At 46.6% G+C, this 8,920-nt stretch overlaps 1 long non-coding RNA gene across 1 annotated transcript; it reads left to right on the forward strand.

The window, feature by feature from the left end:
- Positions 1–8,023: 8,023 nt before the first annotated feature.
- Positions 8,024–8,564, forward strand: LOC125719518 (uncharacterized). Its single transcript, XR_007385102.1, has 3 exons — positions 8,024–8,125; positions 8,234–8,394; positions 8,486–8,564. It is a non-coding gene; the product is annotated as an uncharacterized LOC125719518 (long non-coding RNA).
- The last annotated feature ends 356 nt before the right edge of the window (positions 8,565–8,920 follow it).

Raw genomic sequence — 8,920 nt, forward strand, 5'->3', positions numbered from 1 at the left:
CTCCCTGCCTCGTACTCTGAGGTGGCCTGCCTTTAGAAACTGAGGTGGCCTGCCTTCAGACTCTCTGCAGTCCTGTACTGAGTACGTGGGTGGGAGGAATATATGATCCCTAAACACATCCCAGTGATGGTATTTCAGACCGTATTCGAAACGAGTGCTTAGTTCAGCACCTGCAAAAAGACTTTAAAAAACAAATTTTCCTGAAGTTAGCAGTCTGTCCCAGAGTTTAACAGGTTATCTTTGTGAGTCTTTGGGTTGCAATGAATAGGAGATTACACCTAATACATAAATACAAAAATACTTATTACCTGTATTGGCAAGTTCACTTTGCTGTTCAAATCTTATATCACGTGCATTCAGTTAGTCTGCATTGGATTATTATCTAGTGACTGCTCTGTTAATGAAGTCTAATCTATCAGTCCTTCTTTTTAATCAACTGCTTCCTTTACAGAAATCCCTGAGACAGACAAACCTAAATGATCCAGTCCTGTAAATTTGTAATGCAGAATGCCACATGCATACGAGCGTCAGTTATGCAGTTAAGTATGTGTAAGAAGCAGTGGGGAATCTTTCCTGAGAGCCACAAAGTGTCAGATCTCTGTAAAGTATCTAAAGTGGACCGTTTTCCAGCTGTTGGGGCCTTGGTGTTAATGACTTTGTTCCTCTGGCTCCTGAGTGCTTCCTCTTGTCATTTTATGGCCACTGTCAGAAGGACATTCTATCACTAAGCTCACAGATACTCCTCCATATTCATGACTGTCACCCCCCTGGGTTTGTGTAGTGAGCACCAGCGGACGGGCTGAGGAGCCTCCTGACTTTGGACCCACAAAGGTTTTTACCCCCCAGTAATGCTCTATATGAATAAATTTGATTGAATTGAACCGTTTTCCACATGATAAACAAAAATGCAGATCATGTGCTACAGTTCAGAAGAATAATTTTAAAGTAATTTTGGTAACAATTTACTAAAAGCAGCCATCATGCATTGATAAAGTATTATAAACACAGTTATAATTATTTATAAATAAATAAATAAATAATCTATAATACACTATAAATATGGCTATAATATGTTATGCCTTTTTATAAATGGTTATAGCCGTTTTTATAATGCTTTATGAATGCATTCTAATGCCTTATGAAGGTATCTATATTGCATTATTCATGAGTGCTTTAAATACAGTGCTACCATCCATCCCTCCATTTTCCAAACCGCTTATCCTACTGGGTCGTGGGGGGTCCGGAGCCTATCCCGGAAGCAATGGGCACGAGGCAGGGAACAACCCAGGATGGGGGGCCAGCCCATCGCAGGGCACACTCACACACCATGCATTCACACATGCACACCTATGGGCAATTTAGCAACTCCAATTAGCCTCAGCATGTTTTTGGAATGTGGGGGGAAACCGGAGTACCCGGAGGAAACCCCACGACGATATGGGGAGAACATGCAGACTCCACACACATGTGACCCAGGCAGAGACTCGAACCCGGGTCCCAGAGTGCTAACCACTGCACCACCATGCCGCCCCCTACAGTGCTACCATAATTTTTTATTTAAAATGAAAGCTCTCGTGAACTTTCATTAAAAGGATGAGAAGAGCACTTAGTATGAAGGACAGTGTAATGGTCTAAAACTCTAGCTCTTCCTCAAGATGTGTAAACATCTCCCACGTTTACCACCCAGTGACATGCCTTTGCAGCTCTTTGGATCATCCTCTCCCCCGGGATGTTTCCTAACCCTGCTTGACTGATTCCCTTTTCGTGGATAATGGAGTCTAAAATGGAAGGTTCTTTGCCACTGATGTGTATCTCGGGTCCCGAAGCACGAACTCCAGACCAAGGTTTTGCTTCTACCAACCAGGTGAGTAACGCTGTGATTCTTTACGCTCAACTGGTTGGTAGAGAAAAATCTTGGTCTGGATTTATTGCATCTGGAGCTGAAATTCCCAGCACTGCCTATTGCTCTTCAGGATTTACAACATGTTGAAAGATTCCCAGGATGACTGAACTGAAGCAACAATTAGCAGGAGAAGTGACTGTTTCATCGTGAATGTGACCATTGTCTTGTCTTAACTTTGTGTGTATCTGCAGTTTGTGTGTGAGTCACTGACAACTGGAGACAGATTTCCTGCATGTGTAGGTACAAGTTAGCCAAAAGGTACAAATTAGCCAAATTAACCTCATTCTGATTGTAAATTTATCATCGACACAACCAAGCAGAAGTCAGTACACCTAATAGCTGAAACCCAACCGACGAATCCATACGTTACTTCGGCAGGTGAACGTGTACAGTGGATGAACATTGTTGTTTTTCCACCACCGTCCTGCCTTGGCTAAATGGAACAGAAGATCGATGGATGGATGGAATATGAACACCCCGATGGCCCCTGGCTCTGTGCATGTGCCGTTATCTCCCCTCCTTTGTACAGGTTTCCTCTGCGTACTCCAGTTCCTCCCACAATCCAAAAACATATGGCTAGGCTTGATTGTGTGGGCGTGAGCTCCGTGACGGGCTGGCATCCTGTCCAGGGTGTTTCCCGGCTTCGTAGCCTGTGCTGAGACCCAGTCTGGGATAAGCGCTATGGCAGATCGATGAATAAACGTCCTACTGTAATACTTGCCTGAAATAATCTTGGTCGAGCAGGCGATGCTGTTCCCAACCCAGTTATGTATCCCTGCGGAGTAAAACACCCAGCCGTAATGGAAGGCTACGTACGTCTTGTTCTGCTAAGCAGCTGATTAAACCCACTTATGTAAATAATACATAATCCATTAATGCAGAGATTGAATTGGGCCAGACCCTCGTGCTACGCCTTTCACGTGTTATAAACAATGCTAGTCTAACTCTCAGGTAGTATCTTTGTGTGACGTGAGCCTTCCACTGCAGAGACAAGGTTCTGCTACATTCTGGTCCATTCGGCTCTGGTCGGCTGCATCCCCCCCCCCCCCCAAGACTCCCCTGCAGGACACCCCGGCAGCAGATTCGAGCCCCCCTCCCTGGTTTTTCTCCAGCATGTTTGGGCATTTGGAGCATGGTGCCTTCAAAAGGGAGACCAGAGAGGGTGGAGAGGGAGTAGATTAAAAGGAAGTGATTTAGCTGACACCAATGCTAAGCTGCTGTCAACTTAGCCTTGGTCTGAGCGGCGTGTGATATGTCTTCGGGGGGGGGGGGGGGGGGGGGGGGTCGCTCGGAGCATAGCACAAGGTCAGCGCCGAGCCGAAAACCCCTGAGTCTGAGAACCATTACAAAAATGTGACGTTCTGAGACGAAAGAGAATGCTGGAGGTCATCAGTTTTATATTGTGAACTATCACCGCAGTCTGTGCGTTTGCTGTTACTTGTGGTCATAACTGTACTCATCCAGCCATTTCCCGTAACCGCTTATCTGGTACGAGGCCTTGGTGAGCTTGGAGCTCGTCGTAGGAAGCACAGGGCAGTAGGCAGGGGACGCCCTGGATGGGCCATCAGCCCCTCACAGGGCACACACACAATGGGCAATTTAGAGATGCCAAAATATCAGACCATGTGCTTTTAGGCTGTGGGAAAAAACCCATCAGAATAGAGGAAAAATATGCAAACTCTACACATACAGGGGTGGGACTCGCATCCCCGAAGCTGGCTGTGGTACATTCCCACATTGTTACTATGCTGCCAGCTGTACCCTCTCTAGTGGTGCTTTTCCCCTGCCACCAAGAACTGAGCTGTTATCAAGCTTTACCCAAGCTGTGCCCGAGCCGTACCGCTTAGATGGGCGGCTGAAAGCGTGACCAAACCAAACTGGTTGCATCACCATCATCTGATTGGTGATTTGTGTTGATATGCATAAATTATCTGAAAGAAAGAAGCATATACCTATATATTATTCAGTATTATATGTATCGCACATTGCTTCCGTGATAACTTGGAATTTCCAGCCTTCTACGTAAAAAAGCACTAGAGAACAGCTGAACAGAATTGCTTCGTAATGAAAATTTACACAAGCAAATGCTAATTCTGCTACCATGTGATGCTAACATAACATGGTGATTCTCATAGACGTGCTACCAGAAATTAGCATATAGTAAATCATTGTACACCGTGGTGAACAGTAAATAAGATTCTCTTTGGCTTTACTTCACTGTAGCTCTCCAAACCTAGGAACACTTTTACCGAAAACTGAAGCGAATTGCTACTAACTAGCGTCTCTTTGTGGTACGGGTTGGGTCCGGCCTGGTTCCTGTGTGTCAGTGGAAAAGCGTCATAAATGATTAGGTTGGAGCTGCGGTCACATGGTACAAAGGCTGCCTTGTTTTTGTTTACGCATCGGTCCATGTTCACCCCTCCTCCCCTCACACATGCCCCTCCGAGGTCCGACCCAGGCCCAGATTCCCACAGAGAGTCCCGGCACAGGGCGGTATTGCTAGGCGCCCACGTGTGTGGGATCGAGCGAGGGATCCGAATACGCAGCACATGCTAGAAATTGAGACGAAAGGTAAATTAGAGCAGACACACTCAGAGCGTGCCGCAAAGCGCCCGCAGCACTGATTGCAGTATCGATTCCCTCCATTTCCAGCACATCTCCCCAGGCATGCCAAACCTCTCTGTGCTCTCAGGTAGACCGCTGGTACGCCAAGGTGGCAGGACCCTCCCCAGAGCTCGCTGACAAAAACTGTGCAGTAGGTAGTGGGAAGAGAGGCCTCCTTTCTCATTGGCTGCTCCATGACATGTGCTCCATGCTCTGGATGACACCAGGTATTGCACACACAGCTACAGATCTTTGTAATTCCATTCATATTACCATTGTGAGACTAATATGCACCAATGTCTTTCATTGATTTGTTATCTGTGAATTGATTGGTCACAAAGGATACCTTTACACTTCCCCTGCACTCAAAAAAAGAACTTTTCTGCCTGCAGACCTCTTGCTTACCTACCTAACAATCTACCTAGATGGTAAACTAGATCAGTTAGAGAGAATATAAATTAAATTTAAGTCTCTTGCAAGATTTCTGTTTTTCTCTTTGTTTATTTGCTTACTCAAAGCATGCAGATAAATTACACTTTTTCCTCTACTGGACTCCAGTTTCAAGTTGGGCTCCTAACAAAATGTTCAAAGTATGAGCTAAAAGGTAGCGCTCTGTCGTTTGCTGCAAGGAAATAAAATTGGAGGGGGGGGGGGGGTGGCTGGAAGGGTGTCCGGGTGTCTTTTCACTGGAGTCACGGGGGCCGTCTTCTGAGGAACCACATGTGGAGTGTCCTTTATTGAAGTTTGTTTGGATTAGCGAAGAGGCTGAAGTGTGTGCGTGTGTTTCAACATTTTCCTTGGCAGTCGTTATTCACTTAAGCTGCAGCAGAACAAAGAAACCGGTCTTGCGTCAGGTCTTTCTGACAGCCCAGAGATAGGTAATTTTCAAAATGTCACTTTTAATTAAAAAAAAAAAAAAAAAAAAAAAAACTTAAACTTCAAGTTCTAGGAATAGCAGAAAAACAAAACAACAGGCTCCTTTCACCGAGCTGCAATCTGGATAATTACGCGCAATTACGGGCTTTTGCAGAGCTGGGGCAGCCGTGTGTGGGGGGTGGAGGGGGCACAGCATCCTCGTCAGAAGTCCACCGGTGACTGACATGCCCACAGGTGTTCTGTGAACGCCTCTGCTCCGCATAGGGAGGCAAGCTGGAATACGCGGAGTCCCATAATCATCACTGTCGTGCCTGTTGTCCTCCTTCCATTTAGTGGCCTGCAGCAGAGTGTCCCTGGGTACGGAAGAGGCAGAGCTTGAGGTCGGGGACGGGGTCTCAGTGACCATCTTGCCGCCATTTGAGATAGATAGTTTGCATTTGTTTAGCATCATTAATGTTGCTTATGCTGTCCCGGGTCTCTAGTGCTTTGTGCCCTAAGCAGGGGGGGCTCTAAGGGGAGGGGAGGGGGATTAAGAATGATCCCAATGGTCCCTGAGTGCTAGTGGCCTCAAAAGTTCAGAAAATAAACGGATTGGTCTGGCTTGGGAACCAAATATTATATGCTTTCATGGGGCCCGAAATATCTAGCAGTGCCCCTTGGCATTATGCTGCCGGGGAAGGGTTCCACCCCCCCCCGTTTGGTTGGAAGATGGATGGATGGATGTATGGATGGATGAATGGATGGATGGATAATGTTGCTGCTTAGAGACTTCCAGGTCTGTCGTTGGATTTTTTTTTCCATGAGTCATTCATGCAAGGGATCCTATAGTCCAAAAGTATAACCCTCCTTTGGGCTCAATGTAGCACCTTCTAAGTTTCCCTGTTTGTGTGATTTACCACTGTGCTGCACCCTAACAGAGTGACAGTATGAAAGCTCATAACTTTGCAGTCAATTATACAGCGAAATACGAAGGTAAAACTACTTTTTCACAGAAATGAAAGTTCAAAAGCTGCAGACAGGGTCCCTGAGTTTTTCGCTCACACACGCAGACACACGCATACCAGGGGAGATTTAACACCTGGACGAGCTGGAAGGTATACAAATCAAACGAGGGAAAGGGTCTTTTAATCTGCTGCAGGTATTGTTTCGTAGCTGTGAGCGTTTTTGCCTCCGTTATGAAACTTCCTCCTCGGACTGAAGGATTACTGTATCCTTTAGGGCATCTCCATGCTCAGGTTTCAAAACAGTCTCCGAATAAGTTGTCATTCTCCCTACCCAGCATGCAACGCGTTACACATGTTGGAGCGTGTGAGTCATTCTTCACAAAACAAAGGAACAAAACAAGGTGTCCTGACTACCTTTCTTTACGACTCTTTAAAATAAACGGTAATTTAAGCAAAAAGGAAACATTTATTTTCCTTAGAATAGAATATACAAAAATGTTTAAATTTGTTAAGTTGGCCTCATAGCTAAGGTCTTTGTGAAACGGACACCCAATATTTACACCCCAGTCCGTACGGTAAATGCCCCCCCCTCTCTGATGTTCCCAGAGGGAGACCATCCGGTGCTTCCAGAAATGCCAAGAACATGCCGGAAAACTATCTTTTGTTTCCAGTAGCCACACCTCCAGATTCACAGTCAGCTATGTCATATATCTGGAGAAGCTTCTGGAAGATGGACGGAAGGATGGATTCTTCTTCTCAGTGTCTTCCTCAGCCTTTTTCAAATCTTGGTGGCAGGAGGCGGGGGGGGGGGGAGGGGGGGTTGAGCATTCAGAGTCATGATATCAAAAACAAGCCCCCATTCAAACAATCATCAGAGAAGTGTTTTCATTGCTGAGTAGTGGGGTGCTTTCTGGACCAGCCGCGTTGTCATCTTCCCCTCAGTGATTAAATTGCATAACAGAGCAATGTGCACTCATCCATTCCTTCCCCTCATTTATTTCCTCTCCTCTGCTTCTCAAAAGCCCCCACCCCCTTTTTTTTTTGTGGCTGTGATTTCAGCGGCTTCTCCACGAGGACAGCAGAGCGCAGCCCTGTCCTAGTGGGTAACAAGGATTCGAAGGCAGTTTTAAAGATGGAAGACTGTATGAAGTCACGGGGCATGGGGGCGGGCGGGTCAAACTAAATCACAATGCATATTTAAACAACATGTCTGTCATTTGGGGGGGGGGGGACCATTTAAAATAATGAAGTGGTTTGGTGCTGTGGAGTAGAGGCTAGCCGTTGACATCTCTTGCATGACGACCTCTCTGAGATCATGAGAATTACCGGCGTTTGAAATGCTGACAGTGGAATACGCATTCAGTGCGGCAGATTAGTGTCTGCAGTTTGAGGGACAGCAGGGATGCTTTCGTTGCCAGGGTGTTTAATGAAAAAAGGCAGGGATCCTGAAAGCCAGTGTGCGGCATACCTGCTTGCTGTGCCGGCGCCTTGTGGGTCAACTCCCATCAGAGCCCTGGGTAATCACCCTCCATTGAACGTCCGGCTGTTTCTCAAGGCCCCACTCATCAAATCACAATTGCTCTCAGCCCTCTGTGTGTCTGCACTAGTGTGTACGCGTGTGTGTCTTATAAAGACACCAACTTTCAAGTGATTGAACCCAATTACTATTCTGTTTCATCTCCTCTGCAGATGTTGAGGAAACGTGCACTTTCAAGAGCAAGCGAGAGGCCGAACGGGGTAAACAAGCCTCACTGGTGCCCTCTTTGAAAGCTGGTGTCAATTGCTGTTGATCTTCCAGGTACGTGTGGCTGCAGCAGAGCGCTGGGTGTCTGGACGAGGAGAGAGGAGGCCATTGAGGTTAAAACGAGTGAAAGATGACACCTGTCCCCCAAACTGCTTCCTGCAGAATGGAACTGCGCCTAAACACACGTCTGGCGGCGTCCTGGACAAGCACAACAGCTGTGGGAGATGAGTGGGGGTTAGGTGGAGAGTTTTGGTTGGCACCTTTTGGCGTGAGACTTTCATGTGGCAGTTTCGTACGTCCGCTAAGATCCGCACCCGCGACAGGTGAACACCAAAGTGCTGTGATGACACAACAAGCAAGAGGATGTTAAGGGAAGCTGCTCTCGGCATTAATCGATGTTTGTTGTCTTCGTAGTGCTAGCGACATGTGCCTCAAAGCGACCAAGAGGCTCCTGTTACTATAAAGCCACCACCTCCCTCACCAAGAAAATAAAGCCTCAGTACCGAGACTTCAGCACTGCATTCTGGTGTTTCCAATGCCAGGTGAAGATCGGCGGCGAGCGTCACCTGCGAGCGGTCATGCTTTGGTCAGCCTACAATGGGGATTACCATACCATGGCCGATCCAGGAATTAGGCCCATGGATAAACGCAATGCATACTGGGGCCTGCAAAGTCAACACGCCAAAGAGCCATGAATAATTTAACTGATTTAAATTCTGCCTGGTTTTCATGCAGTGCGCTTCGCAAACACGACTTCCCCAGAGTGCCTAATATTGATGTAAGAACAACATAGTAAATCATCTCAAATAAACATTCGCAACATTATTACAAACATAGTAGAAAGCCAAC

The sequence above is a fragment of the Brienomyrus brachyistius genome, chromosome 2, assembly GCF_023856365.1.
Source record: "Brienomyrus brachyistius isolate T26 chromosome 2, BBRACH_0.4, whole genome shotgun sequence".
NCBI lineage: Eukaryota > Metazoa > Chordata > Actinopteri > Osteoglossiformes > Mormyridae > Brienomyrus > Brienomyrus brachyistius.